The following is a 16,360-nucleotide window of genomic DNA, read 5'->3' as shown; positions in this document are numbered from 1 at the left end:
GGTCCAGTGTCCACTATTGTCTGAAAACGGCACTTTTCTGACCTCTGACCTCACTGGACGGTCCGCCACACTTTTTTTTACACCTCTCCCGCTTAGCGGAGAGTGTGGCAGTGTAGAGGGGGTTTCCCTGAACGCGTGCGTATATTACAAATGTTGGCATCCCCAGCCGTCTCCGGTCCAGTGTCCACTATTGTCTGAAAACGGCACTTTTCTGACCTCTGACCTCACTGGACGGTCCGCCACACTTTTTTTTTACACCTCTCCCGAGACTCCCGCTTAGCGGAGAGTGTGGCAGTGTAGAGGGGGTTTCTCTGAACGCGTGCGTATGTTACAAGTGTTGGCATCCACAGCCGTCTCCGGTCCAGTGTCCAATTTCTATAGGCTATGCAGTCCTTTGAACAGCATTTATCCATTTAGATATTTTTGTAATGTTTTAAAAAACGTTTTTGTTACACAGAAACATAATATGTGTTGTATAGCTTCATTTAAATGCTTAATTTATAGTTTTAATGTGCAATGAACCGTTTTTCAATGGTTTTCAATGGTTTCTTTTTACCTTAGAGGGTACTCTTATTCTGAAGAGATCGTCAACCGGAAGTCTTATTTCTGCTCCGTTATTTCTGCTCACGGAACACAGCTACCCTTGCTAGTGGAACGGAGCTATTATGGTGCGTTATGACACACACTTAGTACTTCTGGGTTCGGATGTTTCACACATGCGCATTTATCGCCTATTTAATACAGCAAGTTGGAACAATTCAAGACTCCTGAAATCTGTACATAATCTGTACATACAGTGAGGACATTGATTCAATATAGAAAAATACATTCATTGTTTATCATTATCATCACCTTGTCATAGAAAACAGTAGACAACTGAATTAGAGAGATTCGTCTCTAAGACAAATCTTGGGAGACTGCTGAAATATTTTCTATTATGTAAAATAGTTTGTGTAAGGGTTCAGAGTTCAGACAGAGGTAGACCTTACGGGTATTCAAAGTAATTAAAAAAGAAAGACATTCTATTTCTTTTTTTTTCACGTCCTATATTGGTTGCTTAGAGCAGTGGTTCTCCAGGTGGGGTCTGGGGACCCCACTTGAGAACCACTGGTTTAGAGACCCAAATAATGGAACATCGGAAATGAAGCCTGTCTCACGTCATAAACGCTTCAATCACATACGCCCACAATCTGAATGGAACAACTAAGCGCCCTATTTAAGCAGACTGACAGTCATTCTACATGCTCAACAACATACTCTCTCCAGTACCACTACTGCCAGCTCATCAGTGACCAAACTCCCACCACCTTCACAGCCGTCGGTACAACAACCTAGTCTGATCCTTTTTTTTCACGGAACGCTCGGCCCCAGCGGTTTGTGTATTCCTGTATTCATTTTATTGAGGTTAAGGTTAGGAATAAGTTTAGGGTTAGGCATAGTTTTACTGCGGTTAAGTTTATATTATCATGTTCATTTAATAACTACGCATCTTTAATTTCTACCCTATTGGGGTTCATATTATAATGTCTATAATAACTGTGTATCTTGCCTCATGGGGGTTTGTTAGTTCAGAGTCAAGTCTGTGTCAATCATGCTCGCGCAGATTTGTTCTGGAGCATCACAGGAGCATCACAGGAGTAGAGCCACACCTCCAAATACAATGCATAATAAAACTGCAATAAATGGTTTTCATCTCCATGAGTGTCCTGACTGTACTCCATTAACTATTCATGAACAGAAACAAGTTCATTATTCATATATCAATACCTAACCCTAACCCATATATCAATACCCCTGTAAAAAAGAAACACATAAAGGAAGAATTATCCCCTGTTCAGCAGTCAAGGTGTTTTTTATATGCACTGTGATACACAATTGTCATGGAGCACTTAATGTAATTTATTGCATAATTGCCACTGTTTTATGGGACTTTTTTAATAGGCCTATCATTCTTTATTTACAGACTCTGGTTGATGGATCATAAGTAAAGCACGTCATGACCTGGAATACGTCATTCATTCCTCCCAGTGCTATGCAGCCTTTCCAGTTTTGTTGGGTTGGCAAAGTGATTATTTTTCTTATGGGAATTGCAGCTAGCTTAGGCTAGCTTGCTAGTATTATATCATGTGGCTACCAATGTTAACATCCAATACTCTGTTATACTTCCCCCAGTGAACATTCTGAATGTAGAAATTCAAATTCTTCTGGCACTGATATTGGTATGTGCAGGCCGTTTCTGAACACACACAACAGTAAGAAACTTTGCATTTGAGGAAATGTAATGAAAATGTCATGACGTACTCCGAGGAAACAGTCAGCAGTCAGCAGATTTTTACACTCAGTCAGAGTTAAATTAACACAGGACTTTACTGTATATGCGCTGATGAATTCAAAGACTCGTAATTCCTTTGACATTTTACTCTAGCATGCCTGATTTGCAAGATGGACATTATTTGCAGTTGATTTCATTGTGCCAGACAATAACAATCTGTTGTCATGGTGTCCCCCCCCCCTGTCCTGTGGTTTACATCTCGCCCTTCAGCCACTGATCGGCGGTCCTCTGCACCCGCCTATTGTGGAGCCGGCAGGTGCAGATGAACAAAAAGTAGGTGATAGATGCCACGGTTAAAATGACGAAGGCGTTGACCAGGGAGTAATTTACGTGGACCCTGGAGACCATCCAGGGTCCTTGGTCGCTGTGGTACTCAATGATCATCCTAACTTCAATCCCCCGTTTCACCAAGGTCACAATCTCCATGCCCGGAATGTTACCGATCATGATGGCTACAATGCCGGTAGCGTCAGAATGTGCCATGTTAGTTGTGCTGTTCCCACTCCCGTCATCACGGCACGTCCCACTGGGAGGAGACCCCGGGGCAGACCAAGGACCAGATGGGCGGATTACATCTCCACACTGGCCTGGGAACGCCTCGGGATCCCCCAGGAGGAAGTTGCTAATGTTGCTCAGGAGAGGAAAGTCTGGAGCTCTCTGCTGGAACTGTTACCCCCGCGACCCGACTACGGATAAGCGGTTGAAGATGGATGGATGGATGGATGGATGGATGCCTCCAGGGGAGAGTTACGGCCATACAGGCCACATTCGCAGGATCTGTTCACTGTCTGATTGCTCAGGTTGTCGTAAAAGCTGTAAAAGCTGACATCCACCAAGGCAATAAAAGCGTGTGTGTGCGTGGAATAAAAGCTGTTTACTTTTCCATTTGTCACGATGAGAACAAATTCTTCCTGTTTTTCAAGTGATCCCCCCATACTGCCCCCCACCCACACACACACATACTCACAGTCGCCCGCATGCACGCACACACACATGAATTGTAGGTACCACATGAGCTATCTTTTTAACACTTGGTGAAAAGTCGTCAGTCGTGGACCTGCCCAGACGACGGTCTCGAGTTATGCAAACCACGTGCTTGGTGACAGTGCGCGTGTGTGTGCAGGTGTGTGCAGGCACGCGCGCGCGTGCGTGCGTGCGCGTGTGTGCGTGTGCGTGTGTGTGTGTATGTGTGTGTGCGCGCGTGTGTGTGCATGTGTGTGCATGCCTGTAGCTCCCCTAAAACATGAATTGACCAAAGCATTATGAACTTATTTACTTATTCATAATAAAATTAACTTTAAATCATGATGGCAGCTACAAAACCACTGTTCTAAATCCTAAGAGTTTTTTTTTTTTTAAACGTATTGTTAAAATCTAAAGTGACACATATTCTTTCCTGGTTTTAATGGGAGAATCCACCAATATGCTTCTGTTGTTGGTAATCGTTTTTGTTTTGAGCAATCTGCCAGCAGACACCTGCTGACAGGTGAACACAGGTGTGTGAGTGGCACCTGAGCATGGATGGGGTCTTGCAACTTTGTTGAGTGTGTGTTGATGCTCCAAGCAGCAACACTGCTCCCATGGAAAGATGCCACGTTTGTCCCTTCAGGATAAGGCCCACGGTGCAACAGGGCAAGTGGAAGCTGGTGTTCCGCAGAGTGGCAGCAATATAAACCCCTCAAACACACCTTATATTACTTTATAACAGAGGCAAACTGGAGCAGGGAGTTTTGTATTGAAGTCAATGAGAGCAGGGTGGATAAGCTTATTAATAACTCATATCTTTAATGAATGCGACCATTGTCAGATAATCATTTCGGGAAACAAGAACACATATCACACGTTGTTCTCTATTGTGTTGTTTTATCGATGTGCCCACTATATAATTGTATTGAGGTATCTACATAGCACAGAGAATTGGTCGACAGTCTGTCAATAATTAACAGTATGGTGATTACAGCCCATAAAAAACTGCTCAGTCACAAATACACTTTGTTCCTTTTAGAATCTGATACCTCAATAACATTTTATATCAGCTCTATAAACTCACAACATGTTGCACGTAAGTAAGTAAGCTAAGTGTCACTTAAAACACTATTTGGAACAAATGTAAATAAATAACTAATCTCCAATATCACAATGGTTTGCATCGCTACACGTTGTGATATTGCAGATTGGCTATATTCGCTATGTGTCTCATGAGAAGGATAGGGATTAAGTGGTTAACATGTCTGGAGAAAAAGAATGTCCGTGCATCTGTGTGCATGTGGGGGTCTGATAGGTTCTTTATCATTTTACTTTCACCTTAGGGCTCGGTTCACACCACAAATAAGAAGACACTAAGACACAGCGGAGTACTCCTTCACAGTTTTACTTGGCACCAAGGAGAACGCACAGCTCTTCCCTGAGACATTCTGGCATTCAAACACTTTACATACATATTTATAGCAACAGAGAGTAGAGAAGAGAAGAGCAGGGGGCGGCACTTAGAAAGTACTTAAAAGTATTAGACTACTAAGAGTAATAGGTACTAAATGTAATAGATAAGAGCGTATTTGAGGCAGGCTAGCTGTGCCTCCACAGGCTGGAGAGATAAGAGATAGCTCTGAACCGTGGAATGTCAACAACTGTAACTTACAGGAACCTGGTAACAATAATAGACCATCTATTATGGGCGCTTTCTCTCTGCAGCACTCACACAGTAGAAATTACTATTTATGCATTAATTATATGAACACAACTTATAAACACACATTACATAAAACTGAGAATCGGATCCTTCAGGGTCTCCGCTTTTGTCAGATGTTTCAAGGAAGGGGGGCTCCAAGGAATAAAAGTTGTGAACCACTGAATTACTCAGGTCAGAGGAACATACTGTACATACATTATTGCCAAAATCGATGGGAAGTCAATGAGAGCAGGGTGAACTAGAAAAGGTGCTCCTCGGAGCACAGGTCTCCACCAGGTCAGGTAGGTTATTGTGGGCCAGCAATGTTCGGAATTCGCTAATCAAGATGGAATATGAAAAATCAGACAGATCCGTCTTCATCACTTGACTTTAGAGATAATGTGTACAGATGTGGGTGATGTTTGGACACAATTTGTATAGGGGTAATATAAAACAAAATTGTGCAAAAATTGGCCTAATGGTGGCACTATAATAGGGCAATGTTAAAAGTGTGGCATTTGTTCCTCAACGTAGTGTGAATCTGCGTGCAACGTTTCACCGCAATCAGATGCTGCGTTCATGATTTGCTGCATTTTATTCAAAAAGGGGCACTACTGCAAACTTTATTATGTCAATCTTAGCCAATCAAGATGGAATATGAAAAATCAAACAGAGCCGTCTTGATCACATGACTATAGAGACCATGTGTACCGATGTATGTGAAACTTGGATACAATCTTTAGGAGTAAAAACAAAAATTGTGTTTTACATAAGTCGGCCTCCTGGTGGCGCTATAAAAGGCAGACTTGAAAAATACATGGCAAACGTTTTTCTTTGGCCTCTAGGGAGTGCGAATACAAAGTTTTACACAGATCGGTGCAGTTATAGGTGAAAACGTGAATTGACCTGTTATAGCACCACCATGAGGCTAATTTGACAAATATCAAGTGGACTTGTCTTCTTTGGCATAGTGGGAATGTGTGTGCAAAATTTCACAGAAATTGCACGCTGCGTTCATGATTTGAGGCATTTTGTTCAAAACGGAGCACTCCTGCAAACTGTTAAAGCCTTACATTAGTACTATGTAAGAGCTCATAAATAACTACATTTGAAGTGTTTTCTTACAAAAAAAGACCAAGATACTCTTCAAAACGTAATGATTTATTCACAAACTGCAGTGCCTTGATTCAATGCACAGTCACTGAAACCAAGTGAAGTGTTAAGCTTTTATACTCTACTCAAAGGGCAAAAAGATCATTTTTACACGTCATTGGATCCAAGGTTAGGTTTTGGCGCTTAAAGTGTCATCACATCGTGTGTCCCATGGAGTTCACATCCTCCATGTTTGGGTCTAAAGAATGAATGGTTATTAATATATGTGTGAATGACCCTTTAAATTAACACAGTGATTTTAATGTGTGGTCTGCAGAAACAACAATATTTAACAGGACACACGGACGGTCAAGGGCAAAAGCATTGTCTCTGCCACGCCTTTGGCCTGGGGGAGACATTAATAATAACAAAAACAACTAGGTATGCGGACTGTAAAATGAATACTTACTTCCATCATGTATTCTGTAGTAATAATTTAAGCACAAGATATGCAGGCTGTACAATGAAGCTGTGATTGTTCCAGTATTGATCACATGCATCATAATGTCATTGTATAATTGTGTTTCCTTTGCTTGATGTTCTGTAAAGTACATTGAATTGCCTTGTTGTTGAAATGTGATATACAAATAAAATTGCATTGCCATGCCTTGCAAATGTGTTCAGATTTTGGAATTATATAAATATATTAACAACACAGATCATAACTTTATTTTATTCACATAGCCGAAGCTGTTATTTACAGAACAATTTGATAAAAACTTTGGAAATAATATCTTGGGGTTTGCTTTCTTTGGCAATGAAAAGTAATCAATTAAGCAAAATACATTGAAACTTGTGGCTATGTTTCTCTGACCATGGCCCGTCATCATCATCATCTAGGTGTCTTTTGTTATGGGCCTTTCACATTGAAATGGACCCTGACTGCAGTTAACTGGAGGAGAGCTGGGAGGAGGTGTTTCTCCACTCCAAGACAAAAGGGATGTTACGTCTCGCTCCTCCTCGCCTCCACATCCTGGTGCTGTGGTCTCTCTATACCCGGCAGCACCACCTGAGGGCTCCATAGCACACCACAGCACACCTCAGCACACCTGTGTCCCGTTCCCAATCTCCTCACCTGGCCGTCATCTGCAATCACCTCCAGAGGCTACAAAAGCCTGGCTTGCATGCAGCTCGGCGCCCGATCTTCACCAGTCTATGGTTGGTAAAGTATAGCCAGTCAGACTTAGATTCCAGTGTGTTAGAGCTATAGCCAGTTTAACTTTACGCAGTTACTGTGCACTTTCCCTCCTTGTGAATCTATTACTGACCCTGCTTCTCCTCTCTTCTCCAGTGTCCGGGATTCCCTGCTGAGTCGTGCCAACCTACGGAGCCCACACCCCTCTTCCCCCCACCTTGTTATTTAACCTCCTGTTAATAAACCACCCGATCTACTATGAATCACCCCATTCAATGGAAAGGAATTGCTCCAAATGTTCCCATTCTATGGGGTGGAATTGTACAATCTCTGCAACCCCGCTCACCCAGGTTACCGAAATTACTCCTAAAACCCCATTTAATGGAAAGTCTTCTCCATTGGCTGTTCTCTCGGACACCCCGCCCACCTCTTTCAGACTCGGGTTACAAAAATTACTGCAGAAGTCCCATTTAATGGTATTGAGAGGTTGCCATGGCAACATGGGCTAATATTGCGGTGGTTTTAAATGCATTTTGATTATATAACATTTATATTGTCACATTTATAATTTCTTTTTTATTTTCCCGTCCTTCAGTGAATTTATATGATTTTTTTTTATAATGTATTTATTTATTCATTCTTTAATTTATTTTTTGCTGACCGAAATTGCGTTGCCATTGTGTTTAATTATTAATTATTTAATGATATTGATAATGTAATTTGGGCCATCGTGTTTATTCATTATTAAATGATAAAAATCAGTTTATTTGTTAAGTTTGGTAAGGGAGGGGTGTGGTGGATTGCTCCATTTACAACGCTAACATAAACGATCAGATTTCAAATATGAAGTGCTTAACTAAAGGCCACGGATGTTACAATTGTGTACGTTCCAGCTTGAGTACCCATATCTTCCGTATTGTTCAATAAAAAGCCTTTTAATCCGATCGACGGCCATTTTCTCCGTCTTTTCATCAGCTTTCAACTATGCGATCCTATCGGTTGGGAGGTGTATTGCACATTATAACTCTATGCGAAAATGGCCGACGATCGGATTAAAATGCTTTTTATCCAACAATACGGAAGATATGGGTACTCATGCTGAAACGTCGGCATGTATAACATCCTGGGCATTTAGGTAAGCACTTCATATTTGAAATCTGTACGTTTGTGTAGACGTTACAGTTGTAAATTGAGCAATTCATCACACCAGGTTGAAGAATGTCCATGACCGTCATCTTTCAGGCCTACCGCTGATAACCATTAGCACATTGTCTCAAAGTGGGGTCCGGGGACCCCCAGGGGTACTTGAGGGGGTTCCAGGGGGTCCCCAGCTAAATGATGGACAGGGACCAAATGGACCCTTATGGGTCTGTAACTCTGAGAGTGTACAAATGTAACCAAATGGACCCTAACAGGTCCATTTGGTTCCATTTGTACACTCTCAGAGTTAAATGAACATTGATTTTACAATATGAAAGTGGGTCCCAGAGACCTACATGCCATTAAATGGGGGTCCGTAGCCTAATGCATGTCAAACTGGGGGTCCTTGAAATTAAAATGGTTGAAATCACTGCTAGAGAGCCGTAAAAATCTTCTCTTATGGGGGTCCCTGGCTTATCATTTCAAATGGGGGTCCGCGGTCTAATAAGTGTCTATTTGGGGGTCCTTGGCACGAAAAAGTTTGAGAACCATTGCATTAGCACATGAAGTCAATTCATTGTTTAATTTCAAATAAGTTTAATTTCACTTATACCACTTCATTCTGTTGATGTTTCTATTTTACTGCTACAGCAATTCATCACAAGGCTTTTTCTTTACTATTTAGCATAAATATAGTCCTGGTTATTTCTCCCTAACGCCCTAAAAAGTCCAAACGGGACTATGTGGTTTGCGCATGTGCAAAGGAACGTTCAACATGGTGTGGTGGGTGTGGTGGGGATTGCTCCATTTACAACGCTAACGTCCAGGTCATAAACGATCAGATTTCAAATATGAAGTGCTTAACTAAAGGCCATGGATGTTAAAATGGTGTACGTTCCAGCTTGAGTACCCATATCTTCAGTATTGTTCAATAAAAAGCCTTTTAATCCGATCGACGGCCATTTTCTCCGTCTTTTCATCAGCTTTCAACTATGCGATCCTATCGGTTGGGAGGTGTATTGCACATTATAACTCTATACGAAAATGGCAGCCAATCGGATTAAAATGCTTTTTATTGAACAACACGGAATATACGGGTATTTTTTGAGGGATCGTACATAATTGTAACGTCCGTGGCCATGGGGTAAGCACTTTATAGTTGAAATCTAGACGTTTACAGATGTGCCACTTCAAAACTTCACATGTCCTGCCATCGCCAAGACAGTACATTTTCAGGGGATTCCCAGGGCAATAAGAGGGACAAAAAAGGGCATTTAAAATGCTGAATTATTTTGATGATCACTGCTTTTATGATGCTAATTAATTTGAGCAACTGGTCAAATCACCTTTCGCCTCATAATGAGTCTGACACCTTATTCAACACACATTCTTTTGTTCTCATGTATATGGGTGTCTGTTGAAGGGAAAAACGGGGGTGTGTAGTGACAATTTCTTTTCAGGGGCAAAACAGTGCATTTTAAGGGCAGAAAAGGGAGGGAAAAAAATGAATTTTCAGGGGACTTTCAGGGAAAGAACAGTAACGTGTGAAGTTTTGAAGTGGCACATCTGTATGTAGATGTACGGGCCGTAAATGGAAAAAGTGAAAACATCAGGTTGAAGTGTCATGATATGAAACCTATCTATCTATCTATCTACATTGGACTGACACAACGTGAGCTAAGAGACGTGGTTTAAATGCAACATAACACACATCACCACCCAAACAAACCTGGAAATATTCTGTGCATTTTCATATTTTGTTGATCATTTTTCGATAAGTGTTTGTTGAGAACGAGAGATTTGTTTAACTTTTCCAACCCCGTGACGTCACGTCAGATTACTTCCGCATTCCGCGTGTTCGTACTCATGTCTCTGTCAGTGTCAATAAAGATCTGACAAAACAAATATTTTATGATCTATCTAAACGTTCAAATGTTTTAAAAAGGTGCTGACCCTATGGCCACGGATGTTACAATTATGTGCGGGCCCTTAAAAGTACCCGTATCTTCCGTATTGTTTAATAAAAAGCATTTTAATCTGATTGGTGGCCATTTTATCAGAGAGTTGTAATGTTGCGTGAGTGCAGTACACCTTTCAACCCATAGGGTCAGGTGAAAACATATGGAGAAAATGGCCAGCAATTGGATTAAAAGGCTTTTTATTGAACATTACAAAAGATAGAGGTACTTTTGAGAACCCATACATGATTTTAACATCTGTGGCCATGAGTTAATAATTTTATATTTAAAGTGTGAAGATTTATGTTGATGTACAGGCTGTAAATGCAGAAGTGCAAACACCAGGTTAAAGTTTCGCCATGACTGCCATAATGTATTATGGTTTCCAAGTGCTATACTGCCACCGGACATAAACATTAAAACATTAAAACAGATCAAATAATTGCTGTTTGTGGTTCTATAGGGCGTTGGTGTAAAGTAACTAAGTACATTTACTCAAGTACTGTACTTAAGTACAATTTTGAGGTATTTTTACTTTACTGGAGTATTTCCCAATTCTCAGTACTTTAAACGAAATGATGCAACGCTGATATATATAGTGGATCTAAGTGGTTAAACTTACTGAAGTGATGTTGGTGAATTCCAAACATTATCAAATTATTCTTCATCACCCCTGGACAGGCATCAAGGCACCCTAGGGTGCCACGGCACCCACTTTGGGAAACCCTGGTGTATGCTGAGCAAATAAAGATCTAACAAAAAACCAAAGAAATAGTCACTTATTCTCCAAAATTGTGAATGAAGGTATTAGCTGAACAGGATGTGACATTTCAGTCCATCCAACTTTCCTCTCGTCCCTGCATACTCTTACTGGGCCATTAGGTACACATAAGGTGAAATCTCTGGAATGCCATAAACAGCACATTTCACAAAGATTTACAGAGAACATCAGCAGTCCCTGCATGGGGCTTGAGCCTTGTCACAGATGTCTCATCCCACTTGGCAGCCTCCCATCCCCTCCCCAGAGACACCTTGTTCTACACAAACCATGGCTAGTCTTTGAACTGTTCTCCTGAGAGAGTTGTTTCCATACTGGGGATTCCCAAATTATGTCCAGTGGGTCTCCATATGATTAGCTTAATGAGGCTATAAAAATGTAACGAGGGTTGACCTTTGCAGTCTTTTCGCTGACCTTTGAGCTTTATCAGTGTCAGAAAAAATCAGGGCCGGTGCCAAAAAATCTGGCTTACTCTCAATATGGATTGAGAGAAGTTTCGGATTTAAAAAAAATATCTGGAGCGATTAGTTACAGATTTTGTGCTCAACAAAATCAGTTTTTTATACAAAAGTCAACGTCCAATCTTTTTGGTGACCGTTTGTATTTCCCAAGGTCCTAGAAAATCGAGACCTATCCCATTCAATTCAGCGTCTTTTTTTGAGTCTGAAAAGGTGTTTTTTAATTTAAAAATAAAATATTTTTTAAAAATGTGAGAAAAGCTAAACTTTGAACTATTTCAAAAATCTATAACTTCTTATTAAACAATTCTAGACTATTGATGTAACCTACCATTCGACTCAATATCATAAAATCTATAACTTCAATAAGAAGTTATAGATTTTTGGAAAAAAAAAGTTAAGCTTTTCTCACAATTTTCAAAAATATTTGTTTTAAATTAAAAAACACGTTTTCAGACTCAGAAGAGGACGCTGAATCGAATGGGCTAGGTCTCGATTTTGTATGACCCTTAAAAAGTGGTTTAAACAAGCGTTAAAGTTTAGTAAACTTGAAGCTTTTTTCACAAACATATTATTATTTTATTTTGACCCTTCCACCCTCTTATTTATATGATATTGAGTCGAATGGTAGGTTACATCAATAGTCTAGAATTGTTTAATAAGAAGTTATAGATTTTTGAAATAGTTCAAAGTTTAGCTTTTCTGACATTTTTAAAAAATATTTTATTTTTAAATTAAAAAACACCTTTTCAGACTCAAAAAAAGACGCTGAATTGAATGGGATAGGTCTCGATTTTCTAGGACCTTGAGAAATACAAACGGTCACCAAAAAGATTGGACGTTGACTTTTGTATAAAAAACTGATTTTGTTGAGCACAAAATCTGTAACTAATCGCTCCAGATATTTTTTTAAAATCCGAAACTTCTCTCAATCCATATTGAGAGTAAGCCAGATTTTTTGGCACCGGCCCTGATTTTTTCTGACACTGATAAAGCTCAAAGGTCAGCGAAAAGACTGCAAAGGTCAACCCTCGTTACATTTTTAGAAATTGTATTTTTCTTCGAGACTCTGGCTTTAGACTAATGTGATGGCGCTGATTCCAAATATGCAAGTTTATTTTTTCTCGGACAACAGGAAGTGCCTCAAAAGGCCACTTCCTGGTTGGTTTTAGGGTGTTCCAAGCCTGTGATTTCTCCGATACATTTTTTTTCCAAATCTACACGTAAAATAATGCTAAAATTTGAAATAATCAAACCCTAATATCAAATCATGATTTAATTATCCCTTAATTGGCTATGGTTACGGCTTCGCTATCTCGCTCAATATCTCGAATACGATAAGGACTTAGGGTCCACTTTTTGGATATGTTGTAGAGCTGGCTGAGACGCACATGTGGATGTCTTGTTTGTCCCGTTACGACACACTTCTATTTCTGACTTTGTCCTTTGATATGGTCTTAAGATATAAGACTCTATGTGCCTTCTGAAAGTGTAGGAGGTCAACTTAGGAGTGTCGTACCGGGACAAACAAGACATCCATGCGTGCGCCTTGGCGAGCTGTACAACATATCCGAAAGGTGGATTCTAAAAATGCATCGATTTTGAGATATATCGCTTTATTGCGCGAAATAACTTGACATTTGACCCTAGCCAATTAAGGAGTATGGTAAGGCCGTGTGCGAGGAGAGTTATATGGGCGTGTTCGGGGCGACGCGCTGACCCAGAAACAGGTGTCCAATTTTGTTTTTACTCCTTTCAAACAGTTTTTCACTATTATCTCGGCCCCTAGGGGGCGCTGAAACAATCGGACAACGTATTATTGATCAGCTCTTCACCCCGGACGCGTCCATATAACTTTCCTCACACACAAACATGTGGTTCTGAAAATTAGGGTTATTGGGCTTCTTGAATAATTTGGCCACTATGTGTACACAGTGGTTACTCCCTATGGTCTGAGTATCTACAGGGCTGACAAGGGACTAGTAAAGTATAATAGAGAGTATTAGTTTGGGTGGAAGTCTGCAGTAGCCTCAGAGTGGTGTGCACCTCACTCTGCTATTGCAGACTGTCTCTGCTTTAGGGCGTGGCTGTGATTGCAATGATTGACAATTGCAAGCACTGGTGTGACTGATTGATTGAGTGAGACTGAGTGTGTGTGTGACTGTGTGTGTCACTCTGTCAGTGACACACAGACAGCAGTGACACAAACCTTTTGAAAACCTTTTGAAACCTGGGTTACATCAGCCCTGTAGATACTCAGACCATAGGGAGTAACCACTGTGTACACGGGCCATAGCTTGTGTTCACGAGCCATAGTTTTGCATGAGCCACAGTAAAGTACTGTCTTTTATAGCCTCATAGAGCCCAGCAAAGCCTAGCAAAGCCTACTAGAGCTTAAAACAGCCTATTAGAGACCAGTAGAGTCTAGTACAGTACAGTACAGTACAGTACAGTACAGTACAGTACAGCCTAGTGCACCAAAACTAGTATAGTCCAGCCTGTTGGGAGAACAGACTAGGGGAAGGTGGTATAGGCCATACTAGCATGGAACAGGCTGGACTAGGCTAGACTAGAGTGTACTAGGCTTTAGCAGACTCTAATACTCTCTATTAGACTTTACTTGTCAGCCCTGTAGATACTCAGACCATAGGGAGTAACCACTGTGTACACATGAACTAACTACAGTAAGTGGCTTACTGCAGTCGCACCTATAGATGTCTGTGTACACATGAACTAATCACAGTAGATCTGTAAAACACGTGGATGGGCTAATTAGATCTGTAAAACATGTGGATGGGCCTATTAGATCTGTAAAACATGTGGATGGAGCAATTAGATCTGTAAAACATGTGGATAGGCCTATTAGATCTGTAAAACATGTGGATGGGCTAGTTGGATATGTAAAACATGTGGATGGGCTAATTAGATGTGTAAAACATGGATGGGCCAATTAAATCTGTAAAACATGTAGATGGAGCAATTAGATCTGTAAAACATGCGGATGGGCCTATTAGATCTGTAGAACATGTGGATGGAGAAATTAGATCTGTAGAACATGTGGATGGAGAAATTAGATCTGTAAAACATGTGGATGGGCTAATTAGATATGTAAAACATGTGGATGGGCCTATTAGATCTGTAGAACATGTGGATGGGCTAAATAGATATGTAAAATATGTGGATGGGCTAATTAGACATGTACAACATGTGGATGGGCCAATTAAATCTGTAAAACATGTGGATGGAGCAATTAGATCTGTAAAACATGTGGATGGGCCTATTAGATCTGTAGAACATGTGGATGGGATAATTAGATATGTAAAACATGTGGATGGGCCAATTAAATCTGTAAAACATGTGGATGGAGCAATTAGATCTGTAAAACATGTGGATGGAGCAATTAGATCTGTAAAACATGTGGATGGAGCAATTAGAATTGTAAAACATGTAGATGGGCTAATTAGATCTGTAAAACATGTGGATGGGCCTATTAGATCTCAACAAATGGCTCACTGCTGCCCTCCATTGGGAAATTGTAGTCAGCACAGGTGCCGTACACGACACCCATATGCAAGCGTACACGCCCCATTATAACTATGGGGGCGTGTACGCTCGCAAGTACTTCGAGCCTATATTGTACACGAGGCTTATATTTTTCTATTGGAACTCCCTATCGTGTACGGCTTAACTATTGTTATTATTACCCTTATTATTATTATTACCCTTATTATTATTATTATTATTATTATTATTATTATTATTATTATTATTATTATTCCAGTGTGTTACTGCTCTATACATTACATTATTATTCCAGTGTGTTACTGCTCTACATTCAATTATTACCCTTATTATTATTATTATTACCCTTATTATTTCAGTGTGTTACTGCTCTATAATTACATTATTATTATTATGATTATTATTACCCTTATTATTATTATTATTATTATTGGAATACAATACACACGGGGTTCCTTAAATATTATAAAATGCATTACAAAAGCGATATCAGCGTTGCATCATTTCGTTTAAAGTACTGAGAATTGGGAAATACTCCAGTAAAGTAAAAATACCTCAAAATTGTACTTAAGTACAGTACTTGAGTAAATGTACTTAGTTACTTTACACCAACGCCCTATAGAACCACAAACAGCAATTATTTGATCTGTTTTAATGTTTTAATGTTTATGTCCGGTGGCAGTATAGCACTTGGAAACCATAATACATTATGGCAGTCATGGCGAAACTTTAACCTGGTGTTTGCACTTCTGCATTTACAGCCTGTACATCAACATAAATCTTCACACTTTAAATATAAAATTATTAACTCATGGCCACAGATGTTAAAATCATGTATGGGTTCTCAAAAGTACCTCTATCTTTTGTAATGTTCAATAAAAAGCCTTTTAATCCAATTGCTGGCCATTTTCTCCATATGTTTTCACCTGACCCTATGGGTTGAAAGGTGTACTGCACTCACGCAACATTACAACTCTCTGATAAAATGGCCACCAATCAGATTAAAATGCTTTTTATTAAACAATACGGAAGATACGGGTACTTTTAAGGGCCCGCACATAATTGTAACATCCGTGGCCATAGGGTCAGCACCTTTTTAAAACATTTGAACGTTTAGATAGATCATAAAACATTTGTTTTGTCAGATCTTTATTGACACTGACAGAGACATGAGTACGAACACGCGGAATGCGGAAGTAATCTGACGTGACGTCACG

The 16,360-nt window shown here is 40.1% G+C and overlaps 1 protein-coding gene across 1 annotated transcript in view; it reads left to right on the top strand.

Moving 5' to 3' along the window:
* LOC311063456 (protein NLRC3-like) overlaps window positions 1-16,360 on the top strand; it is a 621,663-nt gene that overhangs the window by 534,354 nt on the left and 70,949 nt on the right. The gene's annotated exons all lie outside the window — the stretch shown is intronic.

The sequence above is a fragment of the Gymnoscopelus microlampas genome (assembly GCF_963454915.1).
Source record: "Gymnoscopelus microlampas genome assembly, chromosome: 16".
Classification (NCBI taxonomy): domain Eukaryota; kingdom Metazoa; phylum Chordata; class Actinopteri; order Myctophiformes; family Myctophidae; genus Gymnoscopelus; species Gymnoscopelus microlampas.
This window is presented reverse-complemented; position numbering and strand designations above follow the sequence as displayed.